Here is a 23,570-nt window from a genome sequence, read left to right on the forward strand (position 1 = left end):
GATATCTTCCCAAGTACTTGTTATGTGCAAATGATAAACAAGCATTAGCACTAGCCTGTGCTTGGAGAGGAGTCGGAAATAACTTCACCACAGAAATACAGAAGAACTCAAAAGGTACCACCCATGTCCAAAATGTTTCCAGGTACTTGTTATGTGCTAATAATCGATACACATTAGCACTAGCTTGTGCTTGGAAGGATTACGGAAAATTACCGACAAACATAAGACAGAAATACATGTATAAAGCAACGGTTCATTTTCCCAGGGACACGCTGTGTGCAACTTTCTTTAACATAGTAGCACTAGCTTGTTATTGGAAAAATGTGCTTCACTTCGTCATAAGGAAGTTACAGATTGATACAAGAAAATGAACGTGAACTAGTCTGCATTGGGACAAACGTGTGCAAATAGTAACGATAAAATATATCATTTGTTAAAAATTTCTATATACAAAGAAAATCGTAAATAAATTCATTAATCTCTGAAAATCATCGTGATTATCTCCCTTTCAAAATCGTCTAAACTTAGCTTGGGATACAAACATCGACCTGATCAATTATGACACTAATCAATATTCAACGACTGTCTCATATGTTCTAAAACATCAGAAGCTCAACGAAGAGATGCGATATGACACTTATCAATTGTTGACACCTTAGACCTTAAATACAAAGATTTGATGTAAGATTGTCAGAACGAATATTTCATCCGAAGAAGAAAGTCGAAAATAAAGCTGAGATCTTCCCGGGTACTTACTAAGTGCTAATGATAAATGTACATTAGCACTAGTCTGTGCTTGGAGAGGGGACTGGCAATTTGCATCTTAGAGGAAGAAGAAAAAACAGATGAAAATTTGATAACATCAGAGAAGCCGAGAAAATTACATTGAGATCTCTCCAGGTACTTGTTATGTGCTTATGAAAATACAACATTAGCACTAGCCTGTGCTTGGAGAGAGATCAAAGGTTTAGCATCACAACATCAAGAGAAAATGGAAAAGAAAAGCGAGACGAAGACGAAGACTAAGTCGACAGATTTTCAGATCAATCTGATATCTTCCCAAGTACTTGTTATGTGCAAATGATAAACAAGCATTAGCACTAGCCTGTGCTTGGAGAGGAGTCGGAAATAACTTCACCACAGAAATACAGAAGAACTCAAAAGGTACCACCCATGTCCAAAATGTTTCCAGGTACTTGTTATGTGCTAATAATCGATACACATTAGCACTAGCTTGTGCTTGGAAGGATTACGGAAAATTACCGACAAACATAAGACAGAAATACATGTATAAAGCAACGGTTCATTTTCCCAGGGACACGCTGTGTGCAACTTTCTTTAACATAGTAGCACTAGCTTGTGCTTGGAAAAATGTGCTTCACTTCGTCATAAGGAAGTTACAGATTGATACAAGAAAATGAACGTGAACTAGTCTGCATTGGGACAAACGTGTGCAAATAGTAACGATAAAATATATCATTTGTTAAAAATTTCTATATACAAAGAAAATCGTAAATAAATTCATTAATCTCTGAAAATCATCGTGATTATCTCCCTTTCAAAATCGTCTAAACTTAGCTTGGGATACAAACATCGACCTGATCAATTATGACACTAATCAATATTCAACGACTGTCTCATATGTTCTAAAACATCAGAAGCTCAACGAAGATATGCGATATGACACTTATCAATTGTTGACACCTTAGACCTTAAATACAAAGATTTGATGTAAGATTGTCAGAACGAATATTTCATCCGAAGAAGAAAGTCGAAAATAAAGCTGAGATCTTCCCGGGTACTTACTAAGTGCTAATGATAAATGTACATTAGCACTAGTCTGTGCTTGGAGAGGGGACTGGCAATTTGCATCTTAGAGGAAGAAGAAAAAACAGATGAAAATTTGATAACATCAGAGAAGCCGAGAAAATTACATTGAGATCTCTCCAGGTACTTGTTATGTGCTTATGAAAATACAACATTAGCACTAGCCTGTGCTTGGAGAGAGATCAAAGGTTTAGCATCACAACATCAAGAGAAAATGGAAAAGAAAAGCGAGACGAAGACGAAGACTAAGTCGACAGATTTTCAGATCAATCTGATATCTTCCCAAGTACTTGTTATGTGCAAATGATAAACAAGCATTAGCACTAGCCTGTGCTTGGAGAGGAGTCGGAAATAACTTCACCACAGAAATACAGAAGAACTCAAAAGGTACCACCCATGTCCAAAATGTTTCCAGGTACTTGTTATGTGCTAATAATCGATACACATTAGCACTAGCTTGTGCTTGGAAGGATTACGGAAAATTACCGACAAACATAAGACAGAAATACATGTATAAAGCAACGGTTCATTTTCCCAGGGACACGCTGTGTGCAACTTTCTTTAACATAGTAGCACTAGCTTGTGCTTGGAAAAATGTGCTTCACTTCGTCATAAGGAAGTTACAGATTGATACAAGAAAATGAACGTGAACTAGTCTGCATTGGGACAAACGTGTGCAAATAGTAACGATAAAATATATCATTTGTTAAAAATTTCAATATACAAAGAAAACCGTAAATAAATTCATTAATCTCTGAAAATCATCGTGATTATCTCCCTTTCAAAATCGTCTAAACTTAGCTTGGGATACAAACATCGACCTGATCAATTATGACACTAATCAATATTCAACGACTGTCTCATATGTTCTAAAACATCAGAAGCTCAACGAAGAGATGCGATATGACACTTATCAATTGTTGACACCTTAGACCTTAAATACAAAGATTTGATGTAAGATTGTCAGAACGAATATTTCATCCGAAGAAGAAAGTCGAAAATAAAGCTGAGATCTTCCCGGGTACTTACTAAGTGCTAATGATAAATGTACATTAGCACTAGTCTGTGCTTGGAGAGGGGACTGGCAATTTGCATCTTAGAGGAAGAAGAAAAAACAGATGAAAATTTGATAACATCAGAGAAGCCGAGAAAATTACATTGAGATCTCTCCAGGTACTTGTTATGTGCTTATGAAAATACAACATTAGCACTAGCCTGTGCTTGGAGAGAGATCAAAGGTTTAGCATCACAACATCAAGAGAAAATGGAAAAGAAAAGCGAGACGAAGACGAAGACTAAGTCGACAGATTTTCAGATCAATCTGATATCTTCCCAAGTACTTGTTATGTGCAAATGATAAACAAGCATTAGCACTAGCCTGTGCTTGGAGAGGAGTCGGAAATAACTTCACCACAGAAATACAGAAGAACTCAAAAGGTACCACCCATGTCCAAAATGTTTCCAGGTACTTGTTATGTGCTAATAATCGATACACATTAGCACTAGCTTGTGCTTGGAAGGATTACGGAAAATTACCGACAAACATAAGACAGAAATACATGTATAAAGCAACGGTGCATTTTCCCAGGGACACGCTGTGTGCAACTTTCTTTAACATAGTAGCACTAGCTTGTGCTTGGAAAAATGTGCTTCACTTCGTCATAAGGAAGTTACAGATTGATATAAGGAAATGAACGTGAACTAGTCTGCATTGGGACAAACGTGTGCAAACAGTAACGATATAATATATCATTTGTTAAAAATTTCAATATACAAAGAAAATCGTAAATAAATTCATTAATCTCTGAAAATCATCGTGATTATCTCCCTTTCAAAATCGTCTAAACTTAGCTTGGAATACAAACATCGACCTGATCAATTATGACACTAATCAATATTCAACGACTGTCTCATATGTTCTAAAACATCAGAAGCTCAACGAAGAGATGCGATATGACACTTATCAATTGTTGACACCTTAGACCTTAAATACAAAGATTTGATGTAAGATTGTCAGAACGAATATTTCATCCGAAGAAGAAAGTCGAAAATAAAGCTGAGATCTTCCCGGGTACTTACTAAGTGCTAATGATAAATGTACATTAGCACTAGTCTGTGCTTGGAGAGGGGACTGGCAATTTGCATCTTAGAGGAAGAAGAAAAAACAGATGAAAATTTGATAACATCAGAGAAGCCGAGAAAATTACATTGAGATCTCTCCAGGTACTTGTTATGTGCTTATGAAGATACAACATTAGCACTGGCCTGTGCTTGGAGAGAGATCAAAGGTTTAGCATCACAACATCAAGAGAAAATGGAAAAGAAAAGCGAGACGAAGACGAAGACTAAGTCGACAGATTTTCAGATCAATCTGATATCTTCCCAAGTACTTGTTATGTGCAAATGATAAACAAGCATTAGCACTAGCCTGTGCTTGGAGAGGAGTCGGAAATAACTTCACCACAGAAATACAGAAGAACTCAAAAGGTACCACCCATGTCCAAAATGTTTCCAGGTACTTGTTATGTGCTAATAATCGATACACATTAGCACTAGCTTGTGCTTGGAAGGATTACGGAAAATTACCGACAAACATAAGACAGAAATACATGTATAAAGTAACGGTGCATTTTCCCAGGGACACGCTGTGTGCAACTTTCTTTAACATAGTAGCACTAGCTTGTGCTTGGAAAAATGTGCTTCACTTCGTCATAAGGAAGTTACAGATTGATACAAGAAAATGAACGTGAACTAGTCTGCATTGGGACAAACGTGTGCAAATAGTAACGATAAAATATATCATTTGTTAAAAATTTCAATATACAAAGAAAATCGTAAATAAATTCATTAATCTCTGAAAATCATCGTGATTATCTCCCTTTCAAAATCGTCTAAACTTAGCTTGGGATACAAACATCGACCTGATCAATTATGACACTAATCAATATTCAACGACTGTCTCATATGTTCTAAAACATCAGAAGCTCAACGAAGAGATGCGATATGACACTTATCAATTGTTGACACCTTAGACCTTAAATACAAAGATTTGATGTAAGATTGTCAGAACGAATATTTCATCCGAAGTAGAAAGTCGAAAATAAAGCTGAGATCTTCCCGGGTACTTACTAAGTGCTAATGATAAATGTACATTAGCACTAGTCTGTGCTTGGAGAGGGGACTGGCAATTTGCATCTTAGAGGAAGAAGAAAAAACAGATGAAAATTTGATAACATCAGAGAAGCCGAGAAAATTACATTGAGATCTCTCCAGGTACTTGTTATGTGCTTATGAAAATACAACATTAGCACTAGCCTGTGCTTGGAGAGAGATCAAAGGTTTAGCATCACAACATCAAGAGAAAATGGAAAAGAAAAGCGAGACGAAGACGAAGACTAAGTCGACAGATTTTCAGATCAATCTGATATCTTCCCAAGTACTTGTTATGTGCAAATGATAAACAAGCATTAGCACTAGCCTGTGCTTGGAGAGGAGTCGGAAATAACTTCACCACAGAAATACAGAAGAACTCAAAAGGTACCACCCATGTCCAAAATGTTTCCAGGTACTTGTTATGTGCTAATAATCGATACACATTAGCACTAGCTTGTGCTTGGAAGGATTACGGAAAATTACCGACAAACATAAGACAGAAATACATGTATAAAGCAACGGTTCATTTTCCCAGGGACACGCTGTGTGCAACTTTCTTTAAAATAGTAGCACTAGCTTGTGCTTGGAAAAATGTGCTTCACTTCGTCATAAGGAAGTTACAGATTGATACAAGAAAATGAACGTCAACTAGTCTGCATTGGGACAAACGTATGCAAATAGTAACGATAAAATATATCATTTGTTAAAAATTTCAATATACAAAGAAAATCGTAAATAAATTCATTAATCTCTGAAAATCATCGTGATTATCTCCCTTTCAAAATCGTCTAAACTTAGCTTGGAATACAAACATCGACCTGATCAATTATGACACTAATCAATATTCAACGACTGTCTCATATGTTCTTAAACATCAGAAGCTCAACGAAGAGATGCGATATGACACTTATCAATTGTTGACACCTTAGACCTTAAATACAAAGATTTGATGTAAGATTGTCAGAACGAATATTTCATCCGAAGAAGAAAGTCGAAAATAAAGCTGAGATCTTCCCGGGTACTTACTAAGTGCTAATGATAAATGTACATTAGCACTAGTCTGTGCTTGGAGAGGGGACTGGCAATTTGCATCTTAGAGGAAGAAGAAAAAACAGATGAAAATTTGATAACATCAGAGAAGCCGAGAAAATTACATTGAGATCTCTCCAGGTACTTGTTATGTGCTTATGAAAATACAACATTAGCACTAGCCTGTGCTTGGAGAGAGATCAAAGGTTTAGCATCACAACATCAAGAGAAAATGGAAAAGAAAAGTGAGACGAAGACGAAGACTAAGTCGACAGATTTTCAGATCAATCTGATATCTTCCCAAGTACTTGTTATGTGCAAATGATAAACAAGCATTAGCACTAGCCTGTGCTTGGAGAGGAGTCGGAAATAACTTCACCACAGAAATACAGAAGAACTCAAAAGGTACCACCCATGTCCAAAATGTTTCCAGGTACTTGTTATGTGCTAATAATCGATACACATTAGCACTAGCTTGTGCTTGGAAGGATTACGGAAAATTACCGACAAACATAAGACAGAAATACATGTATAAAGCAACGGTTCATTTTCCCAGGGACACGCTGTGTGCAACTTTCTTTAACATAGTAGCACTAGCTTGTGCTTGGAAAAATGTGCTTCACTTCGTCATAAGGAAGTTACAGATTGATACAAGAAAATGAACGTGAACTAGTCTGCATTGGGACAAACGTGTGCAAATAGTAACGATAAAATATATCATTTGTTAAAAATTTCAATATACAAAGAAAATCGTAAATAAATTCATTAATCTCTGAAAATCATCGTGATTATCTCCCTTTCAAAATCGTCTAAACTTAGCTTGGGATACAAACATCGACCTGATCAATTATGACACTAATCAATATTCAACGACTGTCTCATATGTTTTAAAACATCAGAAGCTCAACGAAGAGATGCGATATGACACTTATCAATTGTTGACACCTTAGACCTTAAATACAAAGATTTGATGTAAGATTGTCAGAACGAATATTTCATCCGAAGAAGAAAGTCGAAAATAAAGCTGAGATCTTCCCGGGTACTTACTAAGTGCTAATGATAAATGTACATTAGCACTAGTCTGTGCTTGGAGAGGGGACTGGCAATTTGCATCTTAGAGGAAGAAGAAACTAGAGGCTCTCAAGAGCCTGTATCGCTCACCTGATTCTACTTGGGTTTTTGAAATCATATAAAAAAATATAAAATTTGGCTAAAAGTGACAACACAACCTCATTTATAAGAAAAGGAACATGTTTAATTTCATTCAAAAGTCCCCCACTGGCGGCCATCTTGGATGACGGATCGGCTACAAAGTAACAACACTTGGTCAGCACCTCATAAGGAACATTCATGCCATGTTTGGTTTTATTCCATTCAGTGGTTCTCTAAAAGAAGTCATTTGTATGCATTTCCCATAGGGTCCTATGTTAAACTAAGTTCCCTGCTGGCGGCCATCTTGGATGATGGATCAGCTACAAAGTAACAACACTTGGTCAGCACCTCATAAGGAACATGCATGCAATGTTTGGTTTTATTCCATTCAGTGGTTCTCTAAAAGAAGTCATTTGTATGCATTTCCTTATAGGGTCCTATGTTAAACTAAGTCCCCCGCTGGCGGCAATCTTGGATAATGGATCGGCTACAAAGTAACAACACTTGGTCAGCACCACATTAGGAACATTCATGCCATGTTTGATTTCATTCCATTCAGTGGTTCTCTAAAAGAAGTCATTTGTATGCATTTCCCATAGGGTCCTATGTTAAACTAAGTCCCACGCTGGCGGCCATCTTGGATGATGGATCAGCTACAAAGTAACAACACTTGGTCAGCACCACATAAGGAACATTCATGCCATGTTTGGTTTCATTCCATTCAGTGGTTCACTAGAAGAAGTGATTTGTATGCATTTCCAATAGGGTCCTATGTTAAACTAAGTCCCCCGCTGGCTGCCTTCTTGGATAATGGATCAGCTACAAAGTAACAACACTTGGTCAGCACTCCATAAGGAACATTCATGCTATGTTTGGTTTCATTCCATTTAGTGGTTCTCTAGAAGAAGTCATTTGTATGCATTTCCCATAGGGTCCTATGTTAAACTAAGTCCCCCGCTGGCGGCCATCTTGGATGATGGATCGGCTAAAAAGTAACAACACTTGGTCAGCATCCCATAAGGAACATTCATGCTATGTTTGGTTTTATTCCATTCAGTGGTTCTCTAAAAGAAGTCATTTGTATGCATTTCCCATAGGGTCCTATGTTAAACTAAGTCCCCGGCTGGCGGCTATCTTGGATGATGGATCAGCAACAAAGTAACAACACTTGGTCAGCACCTCATAAGGAACATTCATGCCATGTTTGGTTTCATTCCATTCAGTGGTTCTCTAAAAGAAGTCATTTGTATGCATTTCCCATAGGGTCCTATGTTAAACTAAGTCCCCCGCTGGCGGCCATCTTGGATGATGGATCGGCTACAAAGTAACAACACTTGGTCAGCACCCCATAAGGAACATTCATGCTATGTTTGGTTTTATTCCATTCAGTGGTTCTCTAAAAGAAGTCATTTGTATGCATTTCCCATAGGGTCCTGTGTTAAACTAAGTCCCCTGCTGGCGGCCATCTTTGATGATGGATCGGCTACAAAGTAACAACACTTGGTCAGCACCACATAAGGAACATTCATGCCATGTTTGGTTTCATTCCATTCAGTGGTTCACTAAAAGAAGTCATTTGTATGCATTTCCAATAGGGTGCTATGTTAAACTAAGTCCCCGCTGGTGGCCATCTTGGATAATGGATCGGCTACAAAGTAACAACACTTGGTCAGCACTCCATAAGGAATGAATATTCATGCTATGTTTGGTTTCATTCCATTTAGTGGTTCTCTAGAAGAAGTCATTTGTATGCATTTCCCATAGGGTCCTATGTTAAACTAAGTCCCCCGCTGGCGGCCATCTTGGATGATGGATCGGCTACAAAGTAACAACACTTGGTCAGCACCCCATTAGGATAATTCATGCTATGTTTGGTTTTATTCCATTCAGTGGTTCTCTAAAAGAAGTCATTTGTATGCATTTCCCATAGGGTCCTATGTTAAACTAAGTCCCCGGCTGGCGGCCATCTTGGATGATGGATCGGCAACAAAGTAACAACACTTGGTCAGCACCTCATAAGGAACATTCATGCCATGTTTGGTTTCATTCCATTCAATGGTTCTCTAAAAGAAGTCATTTGTATGCATTTCCCATAGTGTCCTATGTTAAACTAAGTCCCCCGCTGGCGGCCATCTTGGATGATGGATCGGCTACAAAGTAACAACACTTGGTCAGCACCTCATAAGGAACATTCATGCCATGTTTGGTTCCATTCCATTCAGTGATTCTCTAGAACAAGTTCAAAATGTAAATTGTTAACGACGACGACGACGGACGACGACGGACGACGACGGACGACGGACGCCAAGTGGTGAGAAAAGCTCACTTGGCCCTTCGGGCCAGGTGAGCTAAAAACAGATGAAAATTTGATAACATCAGAGAAGCCGAGAAAATTACATTGAGATCTCTCCAGGTACTTGTTATGTGCTTATGAAAATACAACATTAGCACTAGCCTGTGCTTGGAGAGAGATCAAAGGTTTAGCATCACAACATCAAGAGAAAATGGAAAAGAAAAGCGAGACGAAGACGAAGACTAAGTCGACAGATTTTCAGATCAATCTGATATCTTCCCAAGTACTTGTTATGTGCAAATGATAAACAAGCATTAGCACTAGCCTGTGCTTGGAGAGGAGTCGGAAATAACTTCACCACAGAAATACAGAAGAACTCAAAAGGTACCACCCATGTCCAAAATGTTTCCAGGTACTTGTTATGTGCTAATAATCGATACACATTAGCACTAGCTTGTGCTTGGAAGGATTACGGAAAATTACCGACAAACATAAGACAGAAATACATGTATAAAGCAACGGTGCATTTTCCCAGGGACACGCTGTGTGCAACTTTCTTTAACATAGTAGCACTAGCTTGTGCTTGGAAAAATGTGCTTCACTTCGTCATAAGGAAGTTACAGATTGATATAAGAAAATGAACGTGAACTAGTCTGCATTGGGACAAACGTGTGCAAACAGTAACGATATAATATATCATTTGTTAAAAATTTCAATATACAAAGAAAATCGTAAATAAATTCATTAATCTCTGAAAATCATCGTGATTATCTCCCTTTCAAAATCGTCTAAACTTAGCTTGGGATACAAACATCGACCTGATCAATTATGACACTAATCAATATTCAACGACTGTCTCATATGTTCTAAAACATCAGAAGCTCAACGAAGAGATGCGATATGACACTTATCAATTGTTGACACCTTAGACCTTAAATACAAAGATTTGATGTAAGATTGTCAGAACGAATATTTCATCCGAAGAAGAAAGTCGAAAATAAAGCTGAGATCTTCCCGGGTACTTACTAAGTGCTAATGATAAATGTACATTAGCACTAGTCTGTGCTTGGAGAGGGGACTGGCAATTTGCATCTTAGAGGAAGAAGAAAAAACAGATGAAAATTTGATAACATCAGAGAAGCCGAGAAAATTACATTGAGATCTCTCCAGGTACTTGTTATGTGCTTATGAAGATACAACATTAGCACTGGCCTGTGCTTGGAGAGAGATCAAAGGTTTAGCATCACAACATCAAGAGAAAATGGAAAAGAAAAGCGAGACGAAGACGAAGACTAAGTCGACAGATTTTCAGATCAATCTGATATCTTCCCAAGTACTTGTTATGTGCAAATGATAAACAAGCATTAGCACTAGCCTGTGCTTGGAGAGGAGTCGGAAATAACTTCACCACAGAAATACAGAAGAACTCAAAAGGTACCACCCATGTCCAAAATGTTTCCAGGTACTTGTTATGTGCTAATAATCGATACACATTAGCACTAGCTTGTGCTTGGAAGGATTACGGAAAATTACCGACAAACATAAGACAGAAATACATGTATAAAGTAACGGTGCATTTTCCCAGGGACACGCTGTGTGCAACTTTCTTTAACATAGTAGCACTAGCTTGTGCTTGGAAAAATGTGCTTCACTTCGTCATAAGGAAGTTACAGATTGATACAAGAAAATGAACGTGAACTAGTCTGCATTGGGACAAACGTGTGCAAATAGTAACGATAAAATATATCATTTGTTAAAAATTTCAATATACAAAGAAAATCGTAAATAAATTCATTAATCTCTGAAAATCATCGTGATTATCTCCCTTTCAAAATCGTCTAAGCTTAGCTTGGGATACAAACATCGACCTGATCAATTATGACACTAATCAATATTCAACGACTGTCTCATATGTTCTAAAACATCAGAAGCTCAACGAAGAGATGCGATATGACACTTATCAATTGTTGACACCTTAGACCTTAAATACAAAGATTTGATGTAAGATTGTCAGAACGAATATTTCATCCGAAGAAGAAAGTCGAAAATAAAGCTGAGATCTTCCCGGTTACTTACTAAGTGCTAATGATAAATGTACATTAGCACTAGTCTGTGCTTGGAGAGGGGACTGGCAATTTGCATCTTAGAGGAAGAAGAAAAAACAGATGAAAATTTGATAACATCAGAGAAGCCGAGAAAATTACATTGAGATCTCTCCAGGTACTTGTTATGTGCTTATGAAGATACAACATTAGCACTAGCCTGTGCTTGGAGAGAGATCAAAGGTTTAGCATCACAACATCAAGAGAAAATGGAAAAGAAAAGCGAGACGAAGACGAAGACTAAGTCGACAGATTTTCAGATCAATCTGATATCTTCCCAAGTACTTGTTATGTGCAAATGATAAACAAGCATTAGCACTAGCCTGTGCTTGGAGAGGAGTCGGAAATAACTTCACCACAGAAATACAGAAGAACTCAAAAGGTACCACCCATGTCCAAAATGTTTCCAGGTACTTGTTATGTGCTAATAATCGATACACATTAGCACTAGCTTGTGCTTGGAAGGATTACGGAAAATTACCGACAAACATAAGACAGAAATACATGTATAAAGCAACGGTGCATTTTCCCAGGGACACGCTGTGTGCAACTTTCTTTAACATAGTAGCACTAGCTTGTGCTTGGAAAAATGTGCTTCACTTCGTCATAAGGAAGTTACAGATTGATACAAGAAAATGAACGTGAACTAGTCTGCATTGGGACAAACGTGTGCAAATAGTAACGATAAAATATATCATTTGTTAAAAATTTCAATATACAAAGAAAATCGTAAATAAATTCATTAATCTCTGAAAATCATCGTGATTATCTCCCTTTCAAAATCGTCTAAACTTAGCTTGGGATACAAACATCGACCTGATCAATTATGACACTAATCAATATTCAACGACTGTCTCATATGTTCTAAAACATCAGAAGCTCAACGAAGAGATGCGATATGACACTTATCAATTGTTGACACCTTAGACCTTAAATACAAAGATTTGATGTAAGATTGTCAGAACGAATATTTCATCCGAAGAAGAAAGTCGAAAATAAAGCTGAGATCTTCCCGGGTACTTACTAAGTGCTAATGATAAATGTACATTAGCACTAGTCTGTGCTTGGAGAGGGGACTGGCAATTTGCATCTTAGAGGAAGAAGAAAAAACAGATGAAAATTTGATAACATCAGAGAAGCCGAGAAAATTACATTGAGATCTCTCCAGGTACTTGTTATGTGCTTATGAAAATACAACATTAGCACTAGCCTGTGCTTGGAGAGAGATCAAAGGTTTAGCATCACAACATCAAGAGAAAATGGAAAAGAAAAGCGAGACGAAGACGAAGACTAAGTCGACAGATTTTCAGATCAATCTGATATCTTCCCAAGTACTTGTTATGTGCAAATGATAAACAAGCATTAGCACTAGCCTGTGCTTGGAGAGGAGTCGGAAATAACTTCACCACAGAAATACAGAAGAACTCAAAAGGTACCACCCATGTCCAAAATGTTTCCAGGTACTTGTTATGTGCTAATAATCGATACACATTAGCACTAGCTTGTGCTTGGAAGGATTACGGAAAATTACCGACAAACATAAGACAGAAATACATGTATAAAGCAACGGTGCATTTTCCCAGGGACACGCTGTGTGCAACTTTCTTTAACATAGTAGCACTAGCTTGTGCTTGGAAAAATGTGCTTCACTTCGTCATAAGGAAGTTACAGATTGATATAAGAAAATGAACGTGAACTAGTCTGCATTGGGACAAACGTGTGCAAACAGTAACGATATAATATATCATTTGTTAAAAATTTCAATATACAAAGAAAATCGTAAATAAATTCATTAATCTCTGAAAATCATCGTGATTATCTCCCTTTCAAAATCGTCTAAACTTAGCTTGGGATACAAACATCGACCTGATCAATTATGACACTAATCAATATTCAACGACTGTCTCATATGTTCTAAAACATCAGAAGCTCAACGAAGAGATGCGATATGACACTTATCAATTGTTGACACCTTAGACCTTAAATACAAAGATTTGATGTAAGATTGTCAGAACGAATATTTCATCCGAAGAAGAAAGTCGAAAATAAAGCTGAGATCTTCCCGGGTACTTACTAAGTGCTAATGATAAATGTACATTAGCACTAGTCTGTGCTTGGAGAGGGGACTGGCAATTTGCATCTTAGAGGAAGAAGAAAAAACAGATGAAAATTTGATAACATCAGAGAAGCCGAGAAAATTACATTGAGATCTCTCCAGGTACTTGTTATGTGCTTATGAAGATACAACATTAGCACTGGCCTGTGCCTGGAGAGAGATCAAAGGTTTAGCATCACAACATCAAGAGAAAATGGAAAAGAAAAGCGAGACGAAGACGAAGACTAAGTCGACAGATTTTCAGATCAATCTGATATCTTCCCAAGTACTTGTTATGTGCAAATGATAAACAAGCATTAGCACTAGCCTGTGCTTGGAGAGGAGTCGGAAATAACTTCACCACAGAAATACAGAAGAACTCAAAAGGTACCACCCATGTCCAAAATGTTTCCAGGTACTTGTTATGTGCTAATAATCGATACACATTAGCACTAGCTTGTGCTTGGAAGGATTACGGAAAATTACCGACAAACATAAGACAGAAATACATGTATAAAGTAACGGTGCATTTTCCCAGGGACACGCTGTGTGCAACTTTCTTTAACATAGTAGCACTAGCTTGTGCTTGGAAAAATGTGCTTCACTTCGTCATAAGGAAGTTACAGATTGATACAAGAAAATGAACGTGAACTAGTCTGCATTGGGACAAACGTGTGCAAATAGTAACGATAAAATATATCATTTGTTAAAAATTTCAATATACAAAGAAAATCGTAAATAAATTCATTAATCTCTGAAAATCATCGTGATTATCTCCCTTTCAAAATCGTCTAAACTTAGCTTGGGATACAAACATCGACCTGATCAATTATGACACTAATCAATATTCAACGACTGTCTCATATGTTCTAAAACATCAGAAGCTCAACGAAGAGATGCGATATGACACTTATCAATTGTTGACACCTTAGACCTTAAATACAAAGATTTGATGTAAGATTGTCAGAACGAATATTTCATCCGAAGAAGAAAGTCGAAAATAAAGCTGAGATCTTCCCGGGTACTTACTAAGTGCTAATGATAAATGTACATTAGCACTAGTCTGTGCTTGGAGAGGGGACTGGCAATTTGCATCTTAGAGGAAGAAGAAAAAACAGATGAAAATTTGATAACATCAGAGAAGCCGAGAAAATTACATTGAGATCTCTCCAGGTACTTGTTATGTGCTTATGAAGATACAACATTAGCACTAGCCTGTGCTTGGAGAGAGATCAAAGGTTTAGCATCACAACATCAAGAGAAAATGGAAAAGAAAAGCGAGACGAAGACGAAGACTAAGTCGACAGATTTTCAGATCAATCTGATATCTTCCCAAGTACTTGTTATGTGCAAATGATAAACAAGCATTAGCACTAGCCTGTGCTTGGAGAGGAGTCGGAAATAACTTCACCACAGAAATACAGAAGAACTCAAAAGGTACCACCCATGTCCAAAATGTTTCCAGGTACTTGTTATGTGCTAATAATCGATACACATTAGCACTAGCTTGTGCTTGGAAGGATTACGGAAAATTACCGACAAACATAAGACAGAAATACATGTATAAAGCAACGGTGCATTTTCCCAGGGACACGCTGTGTGCAACTTTCTTTAACATAGTAGCACTAGCTTGTGCTTGGAAAAATGTGCTTCACTTCGTCATAAGGAAGTTACAGATTGATACAAGAAAATGAACGTGAACTAGTCTGCATTGGGACAAACGTGTGCAAATAGTAACGATAAAATATATCATTTGTTAAAAATTTCAATATACAAAGAAAATCGTAAATAAATTCATTAATCTCTGAAAATCATCGTGATTATCTCCCTTTCAAAATCGTCTAAACTTAGCTTGGGATACAAACATCGACCTGATCAATTATGACACTAATCAATATTCAACGACTGTCTCATATGTTCTAAAACATCAGAAGCTCAACGAAGAGATGCGATATGACACTTATCAATTGTTGACACCTTAGACCTTAAATACAAAGATTTGATGTAAGATTGTCAGAACGAATATTTCATCCGAAGAAGAAAGTCGAAAATAAAGCTGAGATCTTCCCGGGTACTTACTAAGTGCTAATGATAAATGTACATTAGCACTAGTCTGTGCTTGGAGAGGGGACTGGCAATTTGCATCTTAGAGGAAGAAGAAAAAACAGATGAAAATTTGATAACATCAGAGAAGCCGAGAAAATTACATTGAGATCTCTCCAGGTACTTGTTATGTGCTTATGAAGATACAACATTAGCACTAGCCTGTGCTTGGAGAGAGATCAAAGGTTTAGCATCACAACATCAAGAGAAAATGGAAAAGAAAAGCGAGACGAAGACGAAGACTAAGTCGACAGATTTTCAGATCAATCTGATATCTTCCCAAGTACTTGTTATGTGCAAATGATAAACAAGCATTAGCACTAGCCTGTGCTTGGAGAGGAGTCGGAAATAACTTCACCACAGAAATACAGAAGAACTCAAAAGGTACCACCCATGTCCAAAATGTTTCCAGGTACTTGTTATGTGCTAATAATCGATACACATTAGCACTAGCTTGTGCTTGGAAGGATTACGGAAAATTACCGACAAACATAAGACAGAAATACATGTATAAAGCAACGGTGCATTTTCCCAGGGACACGCTGTGTGCAACTTTCTTTAACATAGTAGCACTAGCTTGTGCTTGGAAAAATGTGCTTCACTTCGTCATAAGGAAGTTACAGATTGATACAAGAAAATGAACGTGAACTAGTCTGCATTGGGACAAACGTATGCAAATAGTAACGATAAAATATATCATTTGTTAAAAATTTCAATATACAAAGAAAATCGTAAATAAATTCATTAATCTCTGAAAATCATCGTGATTATCTCCCTTTCAAAATCGTCTAAACTAAGCTTGGGATACAAACATCGACCTGATCAATTATGACACTAATCAATATTTAACGACTGTCTCATATGTTTTAAAACATCAGAAGCTCAACGAAGAGATGCGATATGACACTTATCAATTGTTGACACCTTAGACCTTAAATACAAAGATTTGATGTAAGATTGTCAGAACGAATATTTCATCCGAAGAAGAAAGTCGAAAATAAAGCTGAGATCTTCCCGGGTACTTACTAAGTGCTAATGATAAATGTACATTAGCACTAGTCTGTGCTTGGAGAGGGGACTGGCAATTTGCATCTTAGAGGAAGAAGAAAAAACAGATGAAAATTTGATAACATCAGAGAAGCCGAGAAAATTACATTGAGATCTCTCCAGGTACTTGTTATGTGCTTATGAAAATACAACATTAGCACTAGCCTGTGCTTGGAGAGAGATCAAAGGTTTAGCATCACAACATCAAGAGAAAATGGAAAAGAAAAGCGAGACGAAGACGAAGACTAAGTCGACAGATTTTCAGATCAATCTGATATCTTCCCAAGTACTTGTTATGTGCAAATGATAAACAAGCATTAGCACTAGTCTGTGCTTGGAGAGGAGTCGGAAATAACTTCACCACAGAAATACAGAAGAACTCAAAAGGTACCACCCATGTCCAAAATGTTTCCAGGTACTTGTTATGTGCTAATAATCGATACACATTAGCACTAGCTTGTGCTTGGAAGGATTACGGAAAATTACCGACAAACATAAGACAGAAATACATGTATAAAGCAACGGTTCATTTTCCCAGGGACACGCTGTGTGCAACTTTCTTTAACATAGTAGCACTAGCTTGTGCTTGGAAAAATGTGCTTCACTTCGTCATAAGGAAGTTACAGATTGATACAAGAAAATGAACGTGAACTAGTCTGCATTGGGACAAACGTATGCAAATAGTAACGATAAAATATATCATTTGTTAAAAATTTCAATATACAAAGAAAATCGTCAATAAATTCATTAATCTCTGAAAATCATCGTGATTATCTCCCTTTCAAAATCGTCTAAACTTAGCTTGGGATACAAACATCGACCTGATCAATTATGACACTAATCAATATTCAACGACTGTCTCATATGTTCTAAAACATCAGAAGCTCAACGAAGAGATGCGATATGACACTTATCAATTGTTGACACCTTAGACCTTAAATACAAAGATTTGATGTAAGATTGTCAGAACGAATATTTCATCCGAAGAAGAAAGTCGAAAATAAAGCTGAGATCTTCCCGGGTACTTACTAAGTGCTAATGATAAATGTACATTAGCACTAGTCTGTGCTTGGAGAGGGGACTGGCAATTTGCATCTTAGAGGAAGAAGAAAAAACAGATGAAAATTTGATAACATCAGAGAAGCCGAGAAAATTACATTGAGATCTCTCCAGGTACTTGTTATGTGCTTATGAAGATACAACATTAGCACTAGCCTGTGCTTGGAGAGAGATCAAAGGTTTAGCATCACAACATCAAGAGAAAATGGAAAAGAAAAGCGAGACGAAGACGAAGACTAAGTCGACAGATTTTCAGATCAATCTGATATCTTCCCAAGTACTTGTTATGTGCAAATGATAAACAAGCATTAGCACTAGCCTGTGCTTGGAGAGGAGTCGGAAATAACTTCACCACAGAAATACAGAAGAACTCAAAAGGTACCACCCATGTCCAAAATGTTTCCAGGTACTTGTTATGTGCTAATAATCGATACACATTAGCACTAGCTTGTGCTTGGAAGGATTACGGAAAATTACCGACAAACATAAGACAGAAATACATGTATAAAGCAACGGTGCATTTTCCCAGGGACACGCTGTGTGCAACTTTCTTTAACATAGTAGCACTAGCTTGTGCTTGGAAAAATGTGCTTCACTTCGTCATAGGGAAGTTACAGATTGATACAAGAAAATGAACGTGAACTAGTCTGCATTGGGACAAACGTGTGCAAATAGTAACGATAAAATATATCATTTGTTAAAAATTTCAATATACAAAGAAAATCGTAAATAAATTCATTAATCTCTGAAAATCATCGTGATTATCTCCCTTTCAAAATCGTCTAAACTTAGCTTGGGATACAAACATCGACCTGATCAATTATGACACTAATCAATATTCAACGACTGTCTCATATGTTCTAAAACATCAGAAGCTCAACGAAGAGATGCGATATGACACTTATCAATTGTTGACACCTTAGACCTTAAATACAAAGATTTGATGTAAGATTGTCAGAACGAATATTTCATCCGAAGAAGAAAGTCGAAAATAAAGCTGAGATCTTCCCGGGTACTTACTAAGTGCTAATGATAAATGTACATTAGCACTAGTCTGTGCTTGGAGAGGGGACTGGCAATTTGCATCTTAGAGGAAGAAGAAAAAACAGATGAAAATTTGATAACATCAGAGAAGCCGAGAAAATTACATTGAGATCTCTCCAGGTACTTGTTATGTGCTTATGAAGATACAACATTAGCACTAGCCTGTGCTTGGAGAGAGATCAAAGGTTTAGCATCACAACATCAAGAGAAAATGGAAAAGAAAAGCGAGACGAAGACGAAGACTAAGTCGACAGATTTTCAGATCAATCTGATATCTTCCCAAGTACTTGTTATGTGCAAATGATAAACAAGCATTAGCACTAGCCTGTGCTTGGAGAGGAGTCGGAAATTACTTCACCACAGAAATACAGAAGAACTCAAAAGGTACCACCCATGTCCAAAATGTTTCCAGGTACTTGTTATGTGCTAATAATCGATACACATTAGCACTAGCTTGTGCTTGGAAGGATTACGGAAAATTACCGACAAACATAAGACAGAAATACATGTATAAAGCAACGGTGCATTTTCCCAGGGACACGCTGTGTGCAACTTTCTTTAACATAGTAGCACTAGCTTGTGCTTGGAAAAATGTGCTTCACTTCGTCATAAGGAAGTTACAGATTGATACAAGAAAATGAACGTGAACTAGTCTGCATTGGGACAAACGTATGCAAATAGTAACGATAAAATATATCATTTGTTAAAAATTTCAATATACAAAGAAAATCGTAAATAAATTCATTAATCTCTGAAAATCATCGTGATTATCTCCCTTTCAAAATCGTCTAAACTAAGCTTGGGATACAAACATCGACCTGATCAATTATGACACTAATCAATATTCAACGACTGTCTCATATGTTTTAAAACATCAGAAGCTCAACGAAGAGATGCGATATGACACTTATCAATTGTTGACACCTTAGACCTTAAATACAAAGATTTGATGTAAGATTGTCAGAACGAATATTTCATCCGAAGAAGAAAGTCGAAAATAAAGCTGAGATCTTCCCGGGTACTTACTAAGTGCTAATGATAAATGTACATTAGCACTAGTCTGTGCTTGGAGAGGGGACTGGCAATTTGCATCTTAGAGGAAGAAGAAAAAACAGATGAAAATTTGATAACATCAGAGAAGCCGAGAAAATTACATTGAGATCTCTCCAGGTACTTGTTATGTGCTTATGAAAATACAACATTAGCACTAGCCTGTGCTTGGAGAGAGATCAAAGGTTTAGCATCACAACATCAAGAGAAAATGGAAAAGAAAAGCGAGACGAAGACGAAGACTAAGTCGACAGATTTTCAGATCAATCTGATATCTTCACAAGTACTTGTTATGTGCAAATGATAAACAAGCATTAGCACTAGCCTGTGCTTGGAGAGGAGTCGGAAATAACTTCACCACAGAAATACAGAAGAACTCAAAAGGTACCACCCATGTCCAAAATGTTTCCAGGTACTTGTTATGTGCTAATAATCGATACACATTAGCACTAGCTTGTGCTTGGAAGGATTACGGAAAATTACCGACAAACATAAGACAGAAATACATGTATAAAGCAACGGTTCATTTTCCCAGGGACACGCTGTGTGCAACTTTCTTTAACATAGTAGCACTAGCTTGTGCTTGGAAAAATGTGCTTCACTTCGTCATAAGGAAGTTACAGATTGATACAAGAAAATGAACGTGAACTAGTCTGCATTGGGACAAACGTATGCAAATAGTAACGATAAAATATATCATTTGTTAAAAATTTCAATATACAAAGAAAATCGTCAATAAATTCATTAATCTCTGAAAATCATCGTGATTATCTCCCTTTCAAAATCGTCTAAACTTAGCTTGGGATACAAACATCGACCTGATCAATTATGACACTAATCAATATTCAACGACTGTCTCATATGTTCTAAAACATCAGAAGCTCAACGAAGAGATGCGATATGACACTTATCAATTGTTGACACCTTAGACCTTAAATACAAAGATTTGATGTAAGATTGTCAGAACGAATATTTCATCCGAAGAAGAAAGTCGAAAATAAAGCTGAGATCTTCCCGGGTACTTACTAAGTGCTAATGATAAATGTACATTAGCACTAGTCTGTGCTTGGAGAGGGGACTGGCAATTTGCATCTTAGAGGAAGAAGAAAAAACAGATGAAAATTTGATAACATCAGAGAAGCCGAGAAAATTACATTGAGATCTCTCCAGGTACTTGTTATGTGCTTATGAAAATACAACATTAGCACTAGCCTGTGCTTGGAGAGAGATCAAAGGTTTAGCATCACAACATCAAGAGAAAATGGAAAAGAAAAGCGAGACGAAGACGAAGACTAAGTCGACAGATTTTCAGATCAATCTGATATCTTCACAAGTACTTGTTATGTGCAAATGATAAACAAGCATTAGCACTAGCCTGTGCTTGGAGAGGAGTCGGAAATAACTTCACCACAGAAATACAGAAGAACTCAAAAGGTACCACCCATGTCCAAAATGTTTCCAGGTACTTGTTATGTGCTAATAATCGATACACATTAGCACTAGCTTGTGCTTGGAAGGATTACGGAAAATTACCGACAAACATAAGACAGAAATACATGTATAAAGCAACGGTTCATTTTCCCAGGGACACGCTGTGTGCAACTTTCTTTAACATAGTAGCACTAGCTTGTGCTTGGAAAAATGTGCTTCACTTCGTCATAAGGAAGTTACAGATTGATACAAGAAAATGAACGTGAACTAGTCTGCATTGGGACAAACGTATGCAAATAGTAACGATAAAATATATCATTTGTTAAAAATTTCAATATACAAAGAAAATCGTCAATAAATTCATTAATCTCTGAAAATCATCGTGATTATCTCCCTTTCAAAATCGTCTAAACTTAGCTTGGGATACAAACATCGACCTGATCAATTATGACACTAATCAATATTCAACGACTGTCTCATATGTTCTAAAACATCAGAAGCTCAACGAAGAGATGCGATATGACACTTATCAATTGTTGACACCTTAGACCTTAAATACAAAGATTTGATGTAAGATTGTCAGAACGAATATTTCATCCGAAGAAGAAAGTCGAAAATAAAGCTGAGATCTTCCCGGGTACTTACTAAGTGCTAATGATAAATGTACATTAGCACTAGTCTGTGCTTGGAGAGGGGACTGGCAATTTGCATCTTAGAGGAAGAAGAAAAAACAGATGAAAATTTGATAACATCAGAGAAGCCGAGAAAATTACATTGAGATCTCTCCAGGTACTTGTTATGTGCTTATGAAAATACAACATTAGCACTAGCCTGTGCTTAGAGAGAGATCAAAGGTTTAGCATCACAACATCAAGAGAAAATGGAAAAGAAAAGCGAGACGAAGACGAAGACTAAGTCGACAGATTTTCAGATCAATCTGATATCTTCCCAAGTACTTGTTATGTGCAAATGATAAACAAGCATTAGCACTAGCCTGTGCTTGGAGAGGAGTCGGAAATAACTTCACCACAGAAATACAGAAGAACTCAAAAGGTACCACCCATGTCCAAAATGTTTCCAGGTACTTGTTATGTGCTAATAATCGATACACATTAGCACTAGCTTGTGCTTGGAAGGATTACGGAAAATTACCGACAAACATAAGACAGAAATACATGTATAAAGCAACGGTTCATTTTCCCAGGGACACGCTGTGTGCAACTTTCTTTAACATAGTAGCACTAGCTTGTGCTTGGAAAAATGTGCTTCACTTCGTCATAAGGAAGTTACAGATTGATATAAGAAAATGAACGTGAACTAGTCTGCATTGGGACAAACGTGTGCAAATAGTAACGATATAATATATCATTTGTTAAAAATTTCAATATACAAAGAAAATCGTAAATAAATTCATTAATCTCTGAAAATCATCGTGATTATCTCCCTTTCAAAATCGTCTAAACTTAGCTTGGGATACAAACATCGACCTGATCAATTATGACACTAATCAATATTCAACGACTGTCTCATATGTTCTAAAACATCAGAAGCTCAACGAAGAGATGCGATATGACACTTATCAATTGTTGACACCTTAGACCTTAAATACAAAGATTTGATGTAAGATTGTCAGAACGAATATTTCATCCGAAGAAGAAAGTCGAAAATAAAGCTGAGATCTTCCCGGGTACTTACTAAGTGCTAATGATAAATGTACATTAGCACTAGTCTGTGCTTGGAGAGGGGACTGGCAATTTGCATCTTAGAGGAAGAAGAAAAAACAGATGAAAATTTGATAACATCAGAGAAGCCGAGAAAATTACATTGAGATCTCTCCAGGTACTTGTTATGTGCTTATGAAGATACAACATTAGCACTAGCCTGTGCTTGGAGAGAGATCAAAGGTTTAGCATCACAACATCAAGAGAAAATGGAAAAGAAAAGCGAGACGAAACGAAGACTAAGTCGACAGATTTTCAGATCAATCTGATATCTTCCCAAGTACTTGTTATGTGCAAATGATAAACAAGCATTAGCACTAGCCTGTGCTTGGAGAGGAGTCGGAAATAACTTCACCACAGAAATACAGAAGAACTCAAAAGGTACCACCCATGTCCAAAATGTTTCCAGGTACTTGTTATGTGCTAATAATCGATACACATTAGCACTAGCTTGTGCTTGGAAG

Source organism: Mytilus trossulus, chromosome 13 (assembly GCF_036588685.1).
Source record: "Mytilus trossulus isolate FHL-02 chromosome 13, PNRI_Mtr1.1.1.hap1, whole genome shotgun sequence".
Lineage (NCBI taxonomy): Eukaryota > Metazoa > Mollusca > Bivalvia > Mytilida > Mytilidae > Mytilus > Mytilus trossulus.